Below are 21,168 nucleotides of genomic sequence, written 5' to 3'. Positions count from 1 at the left end.
TGAAATTTAAATAACAATCTTTATAATTATGCCCTAAAACCTCACAATTTTTACATTTAACAATATATCCACTACGGGTTAGCTTGTAGGGGTTAGGCGGCTCATCAGCAGCTTTTCTCCTAACAATCTTTGGTCTACCAAGAGCCCTTCTATTGATAGGTGGCAGGATTTCATTGCATGGATCATCAGCTGGCCATGTATTTGGACCTTCCATGCCATAAACTCGAGTTGCATATCCTTGCATGTACTTGTCCATCTTGTAATATCCATCCAAATATTCCTCCGGTTTTCGCTTATGCATGTAAATTGCAGCACAAGCATGTGAGCAAGGGATCCCACTCAGCTGGCATCTCCCACATGTGCATGTATGCTGATCTAACCTGACTAAATGTCGTACATCGTACACGTGGTCGACCTTAAACTCTAATTTATTCTATCACCGACTGATACAATTTCTTGCATCACTTTTTGACCTCTCCAACTTTTTCTAAATCTTTGGGCATATTGTGTATTGTGTCAATCGGATTCCGTTCCTTTCTTATTGGAAGCATGCCATTATTTGTCGACGAATATCTTCAACTATTGATAGGATGGGCTTACTCCTAGCTTCTTTAATCCAAGCATTAAAGCTTTCAGCCAAGTTATTCAAAAACATGTCGCTTTTGGTTTGGTAGCTGAAAGCATGTCTGGACCATGATACCTTAGGTACACCACTAAAGTAAGCGTGTGCACCTTTGTCCATTGACAAGATCTTCTACATGTGGTAGTCAAATGCATGAATATTGGCTCCACGTACAGCCCCCTATAACTCATCCTTAAAAGCATTCCCCCTGTAGCCTCTTGCTTTGAAGTTCGCATGTAGGTGCCGAACACAAAAGCGATGCTCAGCATGTGGCAACAAAGCGTCAACTGCATTTTCAAGTCCCTACACACATACATTTATGCATTGAATTACATTTACGAACATAAACAAATAGAATAATACAATAAGAACATAAATAGTTTATTACACCAAATATCTTTTGCCTGTTAGACATAATAGTCCAATCAAGTCCGCCTTCTGCCTTGCATAAATCCTCCATTAAAATGTTAATAAACCACTGCCACAACTCTCTTGTCTTTGCCTCGGCCACAACAAATGCAATGGAGAACATGTCATCGTTGCCATCCTTGCTGTTGTGCAAATTTTAATACTCGCAATTGCACGAATCATTTGTAGTTTAATGGATTGCAAGTGTAAGGTTGAACCCACAGAGAATCGTATTTTTTAAAGAGGAATTTAAATCTAAAATAATTTTACCCTAACCTAGTTCCAAAAAGGGTTTTGATTTTGGTTTTAAAAATTAAAAGACAAACATAAACTAATCAAAATAAACTAAGAGATAAAACACTAAGGTTTAGGAATTCACACTCACTGAATCATAACAACATACTTCCATGTTTATCAATATTAATATGAAGTTCTCACAATTAAAATCTTAAATATGTTTTACTATGTTTCAAATATTAATCAAAACCGTCCCATGTATCCATTCATTGCACAAATCACAAGAGGAATCCAATATCAATTAAATCATCAGATGTATCCGTAAATCACAAAAGATATCAAATCTTAATTGAAACACCAAATGTGTCAGTAGAACAAATCACAAGGGATATCCAATTATTTAGGCAAATAAAATCAAACAATCCATTATGTGAAATTATATTAAATCATCAAGTATATCCTTAAATCACAAAAGATATCCAAGAATCACTCCACACATTGAAAATAAGTAAAACAATTGAAATATTAAACCCAATAAAATCAGATAAATAAATACTTACATGAAAGTATTGATGTTTTTCATCAGTGAGGCTTCATCCCCAACTTGAGTTGGGAATTTAACTCCACATAAAAATAAAATCTAAATCTAAAAAAAACCTAAACTAAAAAGAGAAAAACTGTAGAATTTTGCTCTCTGAAATTCTATATCTTTTCTTGAATTCAAAGAGGTCTATTTATAGGCTTAGGAAAGTCCTAGATGCCCAAGTAAACCTAGATAATTCGGAGGTCTGTCTTCCAGTCCAAAAAGAAGTCTGAAATCGGAATAGGATTCGTCCAGATTTGTGTCCTTTTCTTGTGGGACGATTTTGGCATAGTAGCCGTCTGAATTAGGAAAATATTATTTCACAATGAACTGTAGTATTTTGCGTTAGCTTTCCAATGCCACTTGAGTCACTTCAATCTGATATTTGAGCAGAAAGTTATGGCCAAAATACTGAGATATGTGCAGAATTTGAATTTGAATCCAATCTAATATTTAATCCGATTTAACCTTTTTCTTGAATTTGGTTAAACTTAATCACATCATCTAGGTCTTCTCAAAGTATGCTTTCTTCCAAACTTTGCATTTTTTTCCTTTAAAGCTATAGTTTTTCTTCAACGACCTACAAAATACTAAAAACACAAAACATTAAATAACGACACATCTAAAGGATTAACTAATGTAAATAAAGGGGGTCCAAATATGCAATATTTGGCACTTATCACTTGCATATGGCACACAGCAATTGCCCCCCATATTTGCCTCTCATATCACAAGCATCTAAACAAATTATGGGCCGACAACCATACTTGAACCTTTTCTTGCACGCATCAAGACAAATATACATCAATTGGAAGAATGCTCCATCTCTTTATACATAAGCACTACTATCAGGGTTGGTGCTACGTATTGCCAACGCATACCTCCTTGTGATGTGATATTACTTAGAATGGCTACCAAAAAGTTGATGCAATACCTCATTCTTCGCTCTATAGCAACGAAGCAATGTGAACGTCTATGTTAAGGTCTCTCTTTATCCTCTGTTTCAATGCAAACAATGTCCATGTGGGGTCATCCCTGAAGTTCTTGTTATAAGTACGAACAAGATATTCGACATCGTATCTGGTGTTTTTATACTGATTACCACAAATATGAATCGGGTAGTAAGTTTTAATTTGAATACAAGTCCTCGTAGAATCAATAGGAGCATAAATCCTCCATGCGCAATGCTCTTCTTTATAAACTGCACTAACTCTACTCATGCCATTGTGTTTGTAGTGGTAATCGAACCTCTTCTGCACTGCATAAGTCTTTAGTGCCCACTTGAAGACATTTGTATCTGGAAATTGATCCCCAACTTCAAAAGTTACTAGAATTTTCAAGTCATGTTTCTCATTGAACTGCCTATATCGCTTCTTCTTTCCAACATCGTCAAAATCACTGCCTTGCAAACTTACAAGACCATCACCTAAATCATCAGATTCCTTATCCCCAATCTAGGCTCCCATATCTCTTATGTTATAGTCAACCTTGTCCCACTAGTTGGCCATTCCATCATTTTCTTCGTTGACCTCATCAGCATCGTAGGATAGGTCTTCATCCTTGCTATCAGTTATTTCGAAGTCACTCAACAGATCCTTGATCATGTGATCAATATCCTGAGTCACTGTGGTCTTCCGTGGCCAACCACGTTTTCTCTCTTCTTTACCGGTTTTAGGGATGGTGTTCACACCGACGCAAGCCTTGTCCTCCACACCGACACTAGTATTGTCCTCCACACCGACATTAACATTCCTTCCTCTTCCTGAAAAGAAAAAAAAATAAATAAAAAAATAAAAAATTGCATGGATTAACCTACTCTCAATTTAATAGAATAAACGAAACATCAATAAAATTAAAATAATGTAATCTTGTTTACTTCCTCGACTTGTGGTCGGTTACTTGCTTGCTTGACCACTTGGAGATGCACATTCAGTGGAGATCTTTCTCTTGGAGGGTGTAACAGTACGGGCAGTCCTAATTTTGACCCGTGGGCTTTTACACTTTCTTGATTGAGAAATTTCACATTCTCCATCTTCACGGGCAGTCCCAGATATTTCATCCACCCCACCCCCCGCTTCTCCATCGCTATTTTGTCCATCTTTAACAGCTTCAAGAAAGAAATGCTTTTCTACCATTATAGCATCGTCCACCATATATTCAACATATAAATGAACTTGGTCATATTTGTAATCTTCAGCAATATTTAAAAAATCTATAAGGTTTGAATCACTATTCAAAAGTATCACGTGTTGATGATGGTCGCCGACGTTGTACCAGCATCTAATGTCGTTCACATATCCTAAATCGCGAACGAGCTCTTTCACTTTCCATAGGCTCAAGTAGTCAACATCATACCTGTTTACTTGATGTACGTCACCACCAACGTACGTAAATGGATTATGGTGTATTATCCCGCCATGATGGATTGTTATATTAATAACCATATCTGTAAATATATGAAAGACTATTTATAACAACAACAAAAAATGAAGGAGCATGATGCACTTGTTCAATTGTATGCAACACAAAATATATATGTATTAACAATAGTTAATGAAGGAGCATGATGCACTTGTTCAATTGCATGCAACAAAAAAAACATATTAACAATGGTTATGGCTGGTTGCATTATATTTAATGGCAGTATTCCATTATATTTAGGGTGTAATCCTAAATACTGGATAATTAATGGCAGTATTCCATTATATTTAGAGAAGAAAAAAGATAAGTGTGTGACTGTTCAAGGGCTGCTAATAGCATATGTAGTGTTAGCAGGAATACAATCTCTTAAGTGAATTATTGGTAATAGATTATCTACCCAAGTACTTGTCATCTTAGTATCTCTAAATTTTCATGTCTTTTGAGCTATTAAAACCTAAAAAAGCACTTCACCTTCAACCTTCAGTTTCCAAATCTTACCCTAGGTTTACTACCTTTCTCCGTACATTATTATCTACACATCTAAATTGAAACAAAGTTTTTATTTTTATTTTTATTTTTTTTATAAGTAACAAAAAGGGGATCAATTTAGACGTGTAAATAAAAAATAAATAAAAATAAATAAAATAAGAAGGTGTCGAATGATGTAACCATTTAATGCATACAATGAAGTTTACAAAGCATGAAGTACTGCACGGAACAATCACCCAACCCAAGTCCCACAAATATCAATAGTGGACAATCACCCAACCTATGTGCCACAAATACCAAACTACCACCCTTTTTTGAAATTACTCACAACCATCTCTATGACCCACAACCCGTTGTCAAAAGGAAAACACATGACAAAACACACCTTCTGCCTATTATAGATAAAGCCACTAAACCTAAACAAGTTCACAACTAATACTTTAATAAACTACCAACTTGTCTCATTCCAGAACTACAACCCACATGCATGGACCACCACAATCCACAACCCACTGCCAATCTATAGCAATAATGTAACTGTCAATGCAATAAAGTATACAGAATATTCTAATACAACAACGCAATAAAGTATATATAAATCCAACACAGACTCGACAAAAATTTTGGGGGATGGGAGTTTCATAAAACTACAAGAAAAGCTTCATACAACACAAAAGCTACCTAAAACTACAAGAAAATGTTTACATTCCTTTGAACCAACAACATCCACAAAAAAAAGTTCAAGCAAATACCTCTAGCCGGTGGGTGCATCGGTGGGTATCCGTGTGTGCGTCGATGGCTGCGTGGGTTTGATTGGGAAGGTTGTGGGAAGGTCGTGGGTTTGACCGGCAACAACAAATTCTAGCGGCAGGGGGAGAACGGTGAGTTGCTGGTGACTCGCGTTGCTTTGAAATCCCTAGGTTCTACGATTTTGGGGGTTTCAACAAGAAAACCCTCAAGTTTACTAAAATGCACCGTTTTGGCTGGTGTCAAAACCGTGAGTTTAGGATCCTACGTGTCAACAGTGGACACGTAAAATCCTAAAATATTCTGATGTGGGCAAGAATAAAATGGTGCGTTTTAAAGAATATAACGGCAATTAAAAACATTTGACGGTAGAGATTTTATTGGAATTTCAATTGACCTAGGAAGTAAATTTTCGAAAAAAAAAAAACCTTAAGGATATAAAAATTTGAGCACATTGACCCAGGACCTATGATATATTTTCTCATTCTTTTTTAAGCTTTTATCATATATATATATATATATATATATATATATATATATACACTGTAATTATTGTCATTTTCACCGCTATATATACCATTCGAAAATCATTCAGATTTCTTTTAAAAATACGCCACCGGCGAATGTGTATAATCAAGAAATGATTTCCTCCAGCAGACACGCACCGTGGCTACTGACGTGGCTCATATTGTCTACGGTTGGGCTGGGCATTGTCGGAGCATCAATTTTCCAAAGAAAGCGAGCAACTGTGACAGTCATAAATGATTTAGGAAAAGGCTTGGATCTGACCGTTCACTATAAATCGAATGACGATCTTGGCGTCCACGTAGTCCCACTAGGTGCTATGTACAATTTCAGCTTCAGACCCAACCTTTTTCGGACAACCAATATAATTGTCAGTTGGATTGGAAAACAAATAATTCTCACAACTACCCCGGTATCTATTTGTTTAATAAATGCCATTGGTAATTGTAATTGTTTACCATTATATATTTTTCAGAAAATGATGATTTCCATTTCAAATTGTTTTTTCCATTTCTTTAATTTAATGCATTTTAAAAGGTAGAGACTATTTGTTTAATAAATGCCATTGGTAATTGTAAATGTTTACCATTATATATCTTTGAGTGGAGACTATATATGTTGTTAATGAGAAACGATATAATTTATTGAATTTGTTTGGAGTTTATTACATGAGTCGACAAATTTAATGGCTAATCTATTAAATTTGTAAAAAATAGATGGTTGTATTGATTAATATCAGGATTTGATGAAGATTTGATTAGATTACATGATTATGATTTGATTTGATCATTTGTAACTTGTAAGCTCTATAAATAGTTTTATTCATATATAGATAGAGCCTAATTTTGTACACAATCAAATCATATCAAGTGAATGAATCAAGCTATTTAGTAGACTCTCATACAATTAACATACAACTATGATGATGTGACAGTAAAAATAGTCTTTGAATCAACGACAAAATCATCAAATATACTTAACAAAGACTATTCAGATTTCTCTTATAAGAGTATGTTTCGTATTGCGGTGGATGTAGAGCTTTTGTCCGTGAGTTTTTTGTCAAAAGCGCTTTTACTGAAAAACGGTTTACATGTTTGGTAACGACATGTCTTAAGCGCTTTTTTAAAATTATTGATGTTTGGTAACAAAACTAAAAATGTGCTTTTAGTTGTAAAAATGACAATAAAAGACATGTAGGATTATTGATGTTTTAACTTTAAATACAAAACCATAATAATAGTATAAAAAATAAAGAAACATGAATGGGCAAAAAGGAACAATTCAACAGAAAAAAACAAATATGTTCTAGAAACAATTTAGAAAAAAAAAAAAAAAAAAAAAAAAGAAGTTAATCTAACAAACCCATATCTACCACACTTTTCTTTGCTGGAATTTCAAATACGAATGCAATAAAGTTTATTTTCGATTATCAAGGGGTACAGCACAAGCTGCACAATGAGAAACCCAAAGATAGAAATAGAGATAAAAAAATCAGTGGATTTTCTCCTCTCCAAGAACTCTCTCCTTTAGTCACAAATTTTTCACTCGCCCAAATCAAAAGAACCATCGTCTCTCTCTCACTCTACAAATCCCTTCTAATCGCTCCAAGAAAACTAGAGTGTACTAAGAAACTAATAACCCCAAAATTCATCTCTTTATCTTTAACCCCAAAAATCCATCATTCCAACGGAAGCTCATCCGTACATTAATGGCGGTCGAGAGTCTTGAGACCCAAAAAGACCCAGTCGAATGATCAAACTTACCACAATATCCAACTATTGAAGAGAAGCGACGAGTTCATCAATTCTCCAAATCGTAGAAGGGTTTGCAGCTCTCAGATTCATTGAAGATGATGTAAGACGTGGAAAAAATATGTATATATATCAGTATTGTTGTGATTATGTGAATTTTGTTCGGATATTTTTGTCCAATTGTGATTTTGATTAAACCAAAACTGCGGCGCGCATTTTGGTTGGAAGTCTGTTTTGTCAAAATCCTCGAATTTGAGCTTTGGACTAAACGTGGGTTTGGAGCGTTTGCAAACTCAAAAGTCCTTTCAAAGGATTTTACCAAACGACCTCAGTTTTTCTGAAACGGGCTTTTCAAGGCTTAGAAGCACTTTTTGGGTCTGTAACCGCCGACCCAAACAGGCTCTAAGCATATTAACGAACGAGAGAGGGAGAGAGAGAAATAGAAAATAAATTATAAAGATAAATGTAAAATTGATCTATGTGGTTGGCCTGAATTACAAATAACTTTATGTGGTATAACAAATAATTTATATGTACCTATAGTTGGCCTAAATTATAAATTACTCCTTGTGGTATAAAAATTAATTAATTATAGGTCCTCATGGTACGTAGGCCAAAATAACAGTTTGCTCCCTAAAATTAATTTTCGTGAAGTAATTTAATAGAATTCGTTACTTTGTCACGTTATACTGTTATAGTAAATTAACCGTAATCTCTTTTATCCCCAAGATTTTACTTTGCGCATAACTTTTCCTCATTTTTATCTTTTTTGCTACGATTTTGGAGTATTTTGCGATAATTCACTATTCCCATTTTGTGAAGCGACTGACGAAGATGAAGATGATCAGGGAGGGTTATGCATGAGGTAAAATTAGTTTTAGGGATATAAGATCTTAGATTAATTTACTGTAGCCGTATGACATGGAGTGAGAGCTGATGTGTAATCTTAGCTACCTAGTTGGCATTATAAAATCATGTGAAAAATTATAATTGTCATTTTTGAAAGGGAGCAATTAATAATAAAACGTGTACGTTTTTATTGGGTATGACGTGATAAAGTGACAGATTTTGTTAAGTTACTTAACGAAAATTGATTTTAGGGAGTAAACTGTTATTTTGGCATACCTAGAGGACTTATAAATTATTTTTTATACCACATGGAGTAATTTGTAATTTAAGCCAACTACAATGATCAATTTTGCATTTATCACTAAATTATATGAATATATAGTATGACATATATTGTTTACAAATGCATCTAAAATGCAAAATACATTTTAGATGGCTAATATGACTAATTTGCTTAGCATTTTTTGCATAAAATAAGTTCAATACGGCAAATGAAGAGCGCTCTTTAAAGAGTTAGGTACCGAAGATGATTGTCTAGAACAAAGAAAAAAAAAAAAAAAACATTGTTTTGGTATCAATTTTTCTAGAGTTCGTATAGAATTCTAACTTGTAGAGTTCAATAAATTTGATCTAACCATTATTTTTCAAATTAAATCATTCACATTTTATCACCTCTAAAATATAGTTAATTTTCTATATCATTGTATATCAGGTGAGGTAAAATATTGAAACAGTAAAATCTAAAATATATTAAAAAAATAATAATAAAAAAAAAAAATTACATATTATGCTTTCACTGATTATCAAAAAAATCACTGATTTTTAATTTTATCAAATAGATTTCCCATGAATAATATTGATGACATTAATGGATTTGTTGGTGCAAATTCAATGACACGTTACCAAAGGCGTGACGTGCCAAATTGGCACGGCACCATAGGGGTGATGTGTATCTTTGGCAAGTCACCCTTTGGTAATGGAGAAATGCTTAAATGCAATAAAAAGACTATTTTTGGCCCATAAAAATCTTAAGTGGCAAGAGACTATAGGCTCTACTCTTAATTGCTGTGGCCCCACCCACTGATGAACCTATGGCCTCTTGCCACCTAAGACTTTTATGTACTAAAAATGGGCTTTGTATTGCACTATAGCATATCTTTTAGTAATGTGTCAATTTGGCACGTCACAACTTTGGTAACGTGTCAATGTGACACGTCACCTTTGTTTAGGTGGCGTGTCGAAGTGGCACGTTACCAAAGTTGTGACGTGCCAACAGTGACACGTCACTATATTTAATTAATTAATTAATTCCTAATGACATTTTGAAAAATAAAAAGGATGTAAACGAACAAAACTACCCATGAGCCTGTTCGGCTAGCTCGTGCTTGACTAGATTATTAAATGATCCGCTCGTGGACACGAAACTAAACTCAATTATTAAACGATTGATACATGCCCATATAAAACTCGGCTTGCTCGTTTAACGATCGTGAACATTAGCGCAACTAGCATATATATATAGTATTAGTATATATTAATTAATAAATATATGTACATATAATAATAAGTATTAATATATATTAATACTTATTATTTATTACGTAACTAATTAAATACAATATATTGTTAATGTATATTCTTTATTAAGTATTTGTCAAAAAAAAAATACTTAAGTAACAATAATTAATTGGTATACAATATATAATTGGGAATGTGCACCAAGAGCTACCTTGGCCCAGAATACCCCCCAGCTCCCTTTCTCTCTTTTTCTTTCTTCTTCCCTCTTTTTTCTTCCTTCCCGCGCTACCTTCTTCTTTCTTCTTCTCTTTTTCTCTCTTTTTCTTTCTTATTCTCTCTCCGCTCTCACACCTAGTATACCCCCCAGCCCCCTCTTCTCTCAGATGGGAAGAAGAAAAAGAAAAGGAAAAGAGAAGATAATAAGAAAAAGAAAAAGAGAAGAGAAGATCTGATTTTTTTTTGGCTAGGTTTGGGATTTTGATCTTTTTTTTTCCTGCTGGGTTTGGGTTTTTGAAATTTTTCTGAGACTGATTTTTCTGGTTGGTTTGGTTTGATTTTTTAGGTTGAATCCACTTGGGGAATGGACATCCTCTACTCTAATGGGTAATTTGTCTGATTTTTCTATCATTTGTCTTAGCTTTCTAATGTTCTTTGCTGTTGCATGTTCCTGATTTTAGATACTTTCCAAATCCACATAGTGAGTAGTAAAATTAGATTCCAAGTTCAAAACTTTTGATTTTGTTTACATTTGATTGATGTATTGTTGCTCGCACATATGGAAGTTCCTCCATAATCTGAAAATTATTCATGGTTAGACTTGAATAATTTGTCGAAAAGAAGCTTCTCCTATACAAGATCTGCTGCCTCTGCAAATCAAAATTTAATTGAAAAAATAAATTCGGAATTTTTGTTTTTAAAAAAAACTTATTATTATTTTTTAAACTTTAGTGACGTGTGAATTTTTGACATGCCACCTTTTGGTGACATGTCAAATCTGACACGTTACCAAAGGGTGACGTGTTGGACTTGACACATCACCAAAGGGTGACATGTCAAAAATTCACACATTACTAAAGTCCCAGTAGTGACATCTTAATTTTTGACCTGCCACACACGTTACTAATGACACGTCATTAAACATTAGTGTCGTGTCAACAAGCTTAACACGTCACTAAGGGATGGTCAATAAAAACTCAATTTTTTGTAGTTGTCTATTGGGCATTTTTTGTTGTGCTAAGTTTTATGCTTTTTTTGCTCTAAATTAATATCTAGCTTGTTATATTTATAAGGGATAATTTTATCCTTCAAATAAAACTAATTGGATCTCCTCCAGTTCAATTGAAATTAATGGAGAATGTTAACATTTTCTTTTATATCATTGAGTTTTCCTAAGTTCTTTAAATCGTTGATGATCTCTGCCAAATACATTAGCCCATAATAATCAAATAAAAATCTCTTTGGATGGACCCATAAAATTTAATATCCCCAATGTAAATATATGGAAATATAGGAAGGTCTAGAGAGGTACAAGGGTGAGTTGTCCACTGTCGATTGCTGGTGTGAGTTTGACACATGTCTGCATGTTTGCTTGTTAGAGCATCTTGAGCAGTGAATGTCTTTTTCATTTTAACTATTAGTTTTTCACTATCAGCTCCAGCAGAATATATATTTTAACCATTTACTTTATTTAAATATTATTTTCAATATTTTTTATCCTACCTTTTACGGTTTCTCTCTCTCCAAACCAAGAAATGTCTCTCTCTCTCTCTCTCTCTCTCTCTCGGCAAACCAGGGAGAACATCTATTGTCTCTCTCTCCGTCAGCAAACCAGGGAATTGAAGATCTTCCCCCTCTCTCTCCTCTCTCTCTCAGAGCAAAACCATCAACAACTGGAAATCAAATCTTCCCCTCTTTTTCTCTTCTCTCTTGGCAAAACCAAACCGACAAATCAACACCAAGAAATCAGATCGGACCACAAAATGGGGAAATCAAAATTAAATTAGACCATCTCTCGTCTCTATTGGCATGGTGGGTAATAGAATAGATAATTTTCTGTAAAAACAGCCCGAACTTCACGTTGGGTTGTCTTTCATATATATAAATGATGAATAACAAGATTACAATATTTGAATATTTACAATTATCTAATCTGTACTATTTAAATTCAAACTCTATTTGTATTTGAAATCAAACTAAGTTGTGGATAAGGATGTGTTCCAATATGCCCTTGCAATCGAGATGGAGGGGCAAAGACATTGAGATTGACTTTAGAAAATTGAACCTAGCTGCAACAAGAGGCTTGGTTAAGACATCAGCAATTTGATATTTGCTTGAGAGAAACTTGACGATGAGACTTTTGGTTGCAACCCTGAAAAATTGGATTTGCTGACAAATAAGTAGAACCGATGTTATCACAAAATAATATTGGGGCAGTCGGTAGAAAAACACTTAACTCACTAAGTAGAGATTGAAGCTAACATAAGTCTGCAGCAGTGTTTGCTATGGATTTATACTTAGATTTTGTGGTCGAGCGAGACATTGTGGGTTGCTTTTTGAAGCTCCATGAAAGTAGATTAGAGCCAAGAAAAATAAGAAACCTGAAGTGGACCGTATGTCATCTGGACAACCTACCCAATCTGCATTCGAAAAGGCAAATAGTTGATTTGAGGAGCACTTTCTGATAAGAAGACCATGATCAATAGTGTGCTTCAAGTAGCGTAGGATTCGCTTGACAGCATACCGGTGGGTGTCTTGTGGCTCATTCATAAATTGAGATACCTTACTGACATCAAATGCAATGTCAAGTCTTGTGATGGATAGGTACTGTAAGGCGCCAACTATACTCCGATAAAGAGTTGCATCATCAAACTTTACACCATCAAATTTGCTAAGAGTGGTAGAGGATGACATGGGAGATGTAATAGGTTTTGCTAGTGACATGTTGGCACGTTTGAGAATATCAGAAATATACCTTTGTTGACAGAGGTGAATTCTAACAACAGACCGAGAAACCTCCACCCCTAAGAAGAAGTTCAACTTTCCAAGATCCTTGATTGGAAAATCAGCAGAGAACTGTTGGATGAGGCCATTAATTGCAGTCGGGGATGAGCTTGTGAGAATAATGTCGTCAACATACACGAGCAAAAAGCCGAACACTGCCTTCAGAAAAAATGAACAATGAACTGTCAGACCGAGATCCATGAAAACGAAGATCAAAAAACTTAGAGCTGAGTTGCTGAAATCATGCTTGGTGAGCTTGTTTTAAGCCATAGAGAGCTTTCTTGAGATGACAAACAGCTGTGGGGGCATTAGCATCAATAAATCCAGGAGGTTGGACCATGTAAATAGACTCTTGGAGAAGGCCATGAAGAAATGCATTACTCACGTCGATTTGTTTAATTTCCCATCCGGCAGTCACACCAAGTGAAAGAACAGTTCGAATAGTTATTGGCTTAACTACTGGACTGTATGTGTCTCCAAGATCAATACCCGGTTGCTGATGAAAGCCCTTGGCAACAAGGCAAGCCTTATATCTTTCAATACTACCATTAGCCTTTCTTTTGAGGCGAAAAACCTATTTTGCTCCAATAACATTCATAAAAGGGTTGTAAGGAACTAAATCCCAAGTCCGATTTTTTATGAGAGCATTGAACTCCTTTGCCATTGCAGTATGCCATTCTTGGTGTTTAGAGGCAGAGGTGAAACATGTGGGTTCTTACCATGGGTAGTGAGAAAGGTGTTTAAGGCATGAGGTGAAGTATAGGGAATGGTGCCATTTGTAGGGATTTTTGGTTTATGGATATTATGTTGGGAGCGAGTAACCATGGTGTGGGTTCTAGTGCGAGCTATGGGAGAGGTCACGGGTAATGCAGAACTATTATTTACTGTGTCAGATGGTTCAGATGAGGAAACAGTAGGCAGTGATTTAGTTATGTCAGGAGTGAGGTTGGATTTGGACACAATAGGAGAGACTCTTACGTAGGGACTGCAATAGGAGAGACTCCTACGTAGGGACTGCTGGTAGGAGAGATTTGCATTAAAGGATTGTAGGTAGCACTTGCCTAAAAAATATTCAGATAATGGAGAAGAATTTTGTGTGAAGGACCGTGTAGATGAATACTTGTTGGGCAAAGAAGACAAAATAGGAGATAATGGAGATGAATTTTGTGGGGACCGTGTAGATGAATACTTGTTGGGCAAAGAAGACAAAATAGGAGATAATGGAGATGAATTTTGTGGGGACCGTGTAGATGAATACTTGTTGGGCAAAGGAGACAAAATAGGAGATAATGGAGAGGAATTTTGTGTGAAGGACACGGGTCCGCTGGGAGAGGCTACATTAGGAGACAAAATAGGCTCAAATGATGGAGAAGAATTGTGAGTGAAGGACCGTGTAGCAAGTGGAGATATGTGAGACAAAGGTGACACAGTTTTTGAAGAGGAATCTTGGAGTCAAAGAGACCTTGGAGATGATGACTTGCTGTGCAAAGGAGAGACTAGTGGAGACCCATTGGGCAAAGAGAAGACACGTGGGAGTGAAGAGGGAATTGCATATGAGAATGGGACCGGTTTGGGTGGAGATAAGGATGATGACAAATTTTGAAATGGAAAAACAGATTCGTTGAAGATAACGTGCCTGACAATATAGATTCTTCCAGTGAGAATATCAAGATATTTGTAATCAGTGTGGGGTCTGCTATATTCCAAAAAACACACATGATTTTGATCGGAATGAAAATTTATTTTTATTGTACGGTCTTAAGTAGGGAAAACATTCACAGCCAAAAATAGATAAATTTGTAATCAGGACTCCCACCAAATAATAATTCAAAGGGTGACTTTTGTGTATTAATGGCTGAAGGCAAACGATTAATGAGAAGGGTGGCTGTGTCAAAGGCTTCATCCCAAAATTGAAATGGGACTTTGGAGTGAGAAAGAAGAGTTAAGCCGGTATCAATTATATGACGATGTTTAGGTTCCACACTTCCATTTTGATGATGTGTGTGACATGATTGCCTATAGTTGATACCTACAGAGTTGAAATAACGTTGGAGGGGAATAAATTCTCATCCCCCATCGATTTGAACTGATTTAATTTGGAGATTAAAAAATTTTTCCACTAAAGTTCGAAATTTGATAAATGTGGAAAATACATTAGATTTAGAAGTTAATGGAAAAAGCCAAGAATAACGACTAAAGTCATCGACAATGCATAAAAAAGTAGTGTTTATTATTCATTGAAAGAATTGGAGCACGGCCCCATACATTAGGAAATAACAAGCTTAAAGGAGCAATAGAAACCGATGGTGATGACCCAAAATGTAAACGATGCATTTTTCCTTGCTAAAAAGTGGGACACACTTATGGAGGTTTATTTGATGAGACTGGAAGACAATGTTTGGACAGAACATTGCAGACAACTCGGAGAGCAGGATGGCCGAGTCGACGATGCCAAGAATCAACAGAGACACGCTCATGAAGGCACGCTGAAGGAGATGGAGACGAAGAGGAAGGAGATGGCTAGATGTAAAGACCATCTCTACTCGGGCCACGTAGAAGCAAATGGCAGCTGTGTAGATCCTTCACATGAAAATCAAATGGATGAAACTCAATAAAAACATTATTATCACAAGTGAATTTATTGACAGAAATTAAATTTTGCTGAATGGCATGAACGTGCAACAAGGATTTAAGAGAAAAGTGTTTGTGTGTAGAAGGTAAAAAAGTTGAATTGGTATGTAAGATATTCAAACCTTGACCATTTCTAACACGAATCTGTTCATTGCATGCATATTTGTTTTCTGTGATATTGAGGTTGGTGAGGTCATTGGTCAGGTGATGGGTAGAAAACCGTGTTAGGGTACTAGTTCATATCATGAGAGGATTGATTTACAGTGAGAAAGGATGCAGGTGGAGAAGACACTTGGTAGGCATGATCAAATTTGTGGTAGCACTTGGCAACATTATGACCAACCTTGTTGCATAATTGACACATGGGTCGATTTGAAGAGCCAAATTGATGAGATGAGGGAGCATGACCACCATGTCCCCTGCCACGGCCACGTCCATGAAACGAACCATTGGAGGGACCATTTGATGCACGGCCACCACGTCCATAAATGGGAATTAGGCGTTGAGCAACATGAACTGAGGAGTTGGTCAAATCTGGAACAGAATTGTTCTGTTCTAGCTGTTACTCGAATATGAGTAAATGAGCATACAGATCTTCTAATGAGATAGGCTCCAAACGTGTTATGAGAGAAGCAACCAAATAATCAAATTTAGCCGAGAGACCTCCAATTAAATAACATACCAGATTTATATCCTTAACAGGATCTTCAACAGATGCCAATAGATTGGACCAACGTTGGGCTTGCATGAAATAGTCAGCCACGGAGAGGTCGCCTTTCTTTATTGTGGTCAAAAGAAGCTTAGTTTGCATGACACGGGCTTTGGCTTCCAAAGCAAACATCTTTTCCAGTTGTAACCATACAGCATGTGAGGTTTTGATACCCACAACATGAGGTAAGATGTTTGTTGAAAGAGTAGATATGAGGGCACTGAGGACTATTTTGTCTTGATGATACCAGGTTGAGTATTATGGATTTTTGACCAAGACTGATGGAGTAGATTCAGTGGCGACGGAGTTAATGAATTTGGGAGGACATATAGATTTCCCGGTGACAGATTCATATAACTCATTTCCCTCAAGGTATAGGACAATTTGGGTATGCCATACGGGATAATTATCTCGAGAAAGCTTGATTTGTATGTAGTGATGGAGAGAATGTAAAGTGGTAGGGGCTATAGAGAGACCATCGGAGGTGGTGGAAGAAACGGAAGTGGAAGAAGCCATGAGTAAAACATATGTCAATGAGAGCTTTAATACCATAATAGAATAGATAATTTTCTGTAAAAACAGCTCGAACTTCACGTTAGGTTGTGTTTCATATATATAAATGATGAATAACAAGATTACAATATTTGAATATTTACAATTATCTAATATGTACTATTTGAATTTATACTCTATTTGTATTTGAATTCAAACTAAGCTGTGGATAAGGATGTGTTCCAATAGTGGGTTGGAGATATGGGCTATAAAACCAAGTCGGGCTATTAAGTGAGCGAAGCATCTCGCGAGCAAGCTCGGGCTCGGCTCGCATAAGCTCGACTCGAATATTAAATGAAGCGTTTCATGAACACAAATCCTAGCTCGAATATTAAACGAAGCAAGCTCGGCCCGACGTGGCTAAGCTCGTGAGCAAGTTCGTATAAGGCTCGCCTCGTTTATTAGGCTTGGCTTGTATATTTTTTTAATAAGTAACAAATACCTTTGTTTTTTGTTATTTATGCATGTGTGTGTGTGTGTATATAGTAAATAATAAGAAATATTTGATATTATCATTAATCATTTTATTATATGGTACAAGTTATTGTGTCAGTTAATAAAAATATTATCATTAGATAGTTTATACTTGACTCGTGTTAAGCATTAACATTTTAATATATTAACTAAATAAATAAATAATACTATATGTAATATGATGGTAGACTATTAGTGTGTGTGACATAAAGGCGTTCGACATTGTCATTTAAAAAACATAAGAAGAAATTAATCATATTAATTTCTTAGATACAAACGCGATTGAGCCTTGTGTGTATCTATATTAATTATAAATTAAGTAACAAATAACAATGGTCTTACTTAGATACAATAACCTTTGGATCATTTGAATGATTCATATGCTTAATCATAATATCAATATGGTGTATCGGTATGGTCACATTGTCTAAGTATTATCATGTGAATCTAAGAGTTTTGATCATATAACTTGAAGTATCACCGTTAGATCATTAGGAGTTTGATCATATGATTTGAAGTATCATCATTAAATCAATAGGAGTTTGAGAATTACCATTAGATGATAGTTTAATGTGATATGATTTAATGAGATAATATGATCATATTCATATAAACCAAGATAACGCATAATAATTGAAGTATCACCTTTAGATCATTAGGAGTTTGAGTATTACCATTAGATAACAATTTAATTTAATATGATCTAACCAAATCATATGATCATATTCATATAAATAATGATAATGATCTAAAAAATAATTATTACGTTTATTGTTGTTCTTCATAATCTCAAGTAACTACAATTATATATTCTATACAATTGATTTTGAAGGGAAACAAGAAAGACACAAAAATACTTCTAGAATTATTCTTAGTTTATATGAGACGAATGACAAATTTTTCTAAGCTCTAATTTGTCAAACAACATGAGGAGGAAAAAAAAAGACTTTGTGGCCTCTGTTTGGTAAAAAAACTTGTGGGCTCTCATTATAAAACAATGTTTTTTTTTTTTAATCTTTTCATACAAAACATTCATATTTTTTTTTCACATTAATTCATTTTTGCTACAAGAAAAGAAGAAGAAGAAAAGCCCCAAGGCTCAATTTTTTGTTTTTTCACATTAATTCATACTGCACACATCCCATTTTCCTTCTTGGATCAGATTCATATTTGACTTGAAAATGAAATAGAGAAGATTCCAATCATTTACGCATCGGAGATTTTTTTGGGCCATCAGCTATACTATAACTAAGAGGTTACCCTAAAAAAAGAAAATAAAATTAAAAAAAAAAAAAAAAGTGCTGTGTCAGATAGATGGTTACCTAAAGTCAGCTAAAGTTATCCAAAGAAATATGTATTAAATTAGGGAACATAAATCTAATCTAACTGAACTCCCCTTTTTTTGATAAGAAAATTAGGTATTCATTAGGTTGGACTCGTTCACATTTCCATGGAATAGAATATATATGTTAACAACTTCAAATTCTTTGTTTGTTATTGTGTTTTTTTATTTTTAACTTTATCTATCTTTACCCTATAATTTTCACCACTATATATGCGATGTGTGAACAATTTGAAAGTCATATTATATCATTGAGATTCCTGGTTTATTAGACAAGAAACAAGCAACATGGTGACATCATATTCTAGCACAAATGTAACGTTGGTAGCGATGATAATGATGGTGTTGATGATATATTTGTCCATGTGGGGGACGTTTGATAATGTTGCAGCAACATCGACAGATACAATTTTCCAACGCAAGCGAACATGGGTGACAATAAATAATGCACTAGAAAACACCACAGAACTTCAGGCTAAGTGTGAGTCAAAGGATGACGATCTTGGTTTACATAATATCAGCACAGGTGCCAACGTACTACACCTTCACATTTAGACCAAATTTGCTTGGGACGACAGCATTCACGTGTAACTTTTCGTGGGCTATTCTGAACAATTACACGTTTCAGATCTTCGACTATGACAGGGATCATAGAGTTTGCAGCAAATGCGTTTGGCATATTTTGACTACGGGTCCATGTGAATATGACTATAAAAACAAGACGTATGATTTGTGCCATCCATGGACCTGATTGATTACAAGAGCTCTAGCCGGCTACAATCTATCAATATTATAAATAACTAATGTTGTAGTTTGCCATATATATATATATATATATATATATATATATATCTGTGTGTGTATATATTTGTGGAGACTGTTTGGAAGTCATTCAAGTATTTCTCTTATAATTGATTTTTCTTTTTTATTGTTTGGATTTGAATTTTTCAATGGAATGCATGCATCCATTGGACAATGATGATATAGCTTGTAGTTTTGATGTTCATGCATGGCGGCTGAGCCCACATAGCTGACCAGCCAGTATTTGGTTTTTAGATTTACTTATTCTTTTATAATCACTACGCGCACACCACTCATATTGAGTTTTGGTTGTGTATTAGTACTGCATTTTGGACTTTTGGTAAGTGAAAAGGCGGTTATGATTATTAATTATTAGCTAAAACTGCTAACCGTAACTGTCTAGGCAGTTAGTAAAATTCATTAATCGTCTCCGTTAACCGTCTAGGCGGTTAATTATAATCGGCGATTAGCGGTTAATAACCTTAATAATCGCTAACCACTTTTTTTTTTTTTTTTTTAATATTTTTTTTAAGTTAAAAAATCAATGATGTATTTTGTCTACTTAATTTACTTCATTTTTATCCTTTTCTTAGCTAGATTGATTGGTAAAAACACATAAATTTATTTGCCAATTATGAATGGAATATGATTCTCTATTTCTCTCCATTCTAGGTAAAATAAAGAGAAATGAAGATGAATTATTTTATGATCTAGATTTTATTTTGTTACATTTAATAATGTAAATTGTGGCATATGTCATTTAAAATTACTATATATACCATATTACATATGTGAAATCTGATCTAAACTAAGAAATTACTCGTCTACATTTTGACTTCAAATTGAGAGGATCCCAATCAATTATGCATTGGAGATTTTTTTGGGCCTATAGCTAGAAGAGGTAATTAATATGCTATCTATCCACGTAGCTATCTAAAGAAATATGTATCAAATGTAACATTGATACTACTGTTGCTCATATTAATTGTCAATGATTGGGTCTGATAATGTTACAGCATCACTTTTCCAACACAATCGAGTAACCATCACAATTTATAATGAACCTAAAAAAAACCACTTAAGCTCAGGGTAGAATGCAAGATACAAACTTAAGTTTATAGATACAAGATCGTAAAAGTACCCTTGAGGATGTGACTTTGTGAAGAGGTCCGTGAGTTGATCATGAAATGTAATTGAATGAAGTTGTAGTGAGCTATGAAGAAGATAATAAAGGATAACGTGACAATCAATCTCAACATGTTGGGTCCATTATTAGAAAACACCATTATGGGCCATTGGAATCATTTTAATTTATAGTTTACACACTTTTGTATTACCTCTACTTACTACCGTATTTATATCAATGCACTTCACAATTATCAGAGATATTTGTAATCGAATAAAGAATATCACTCATTTCTCACTTCACTAAGGTAGGAACAATAGGATTTCATTGCTATGGGAATGTAGAATAAAAACTAGTATGATAAAATATAATAAAGTCATCAA

General features: G+C 34.7%; 1 long non-coding RNA gene and 1 pseudogene across 1 annotated transcript; one reads left to right on the top strand and one right to left on the bottom strand.

Annotated features, from left to right (window-relative positions):
- Nucleotides 1–21,168, bottom strand: part of LOC132163906 (5'-3' exoribonuclease 3-like) — a 67,717-nt pseudogene that overhangs the window by 31,678 nt on the left and 14,871 nt on the right.
- LOC132163553 (uncharacterized) lies at nt 10,384–19,919 on the top strand. Its single transcript, XR_009438316.1, has 3 exons — nt 10,384–10,617; nt 10,713–10,753; nt 19,250–19,919. It is a non-coding gene; the product is annotated as an uncharacterized LOC132163553 (long non-coding RNA).

Source organism: Corylus avellana, chromosome ca10, assembly GCF_901000735.1.
Source record: "Corylus avellana chromosome ca10, CavTom2PMs-1.0".
Taxonomy (NCBI): domain Eukaryota; kingdom Viridiplantae; phylum Streptophyta; class Magnoliopsida; order Fagales; family Betulaceae; genus Corylus; species Corylus avellana.
The sequence above is the reverse complement of the archived record's forward strand: the minus strand, read 5'-3'. Positions and strand labels throughout refer to the sequence as shown.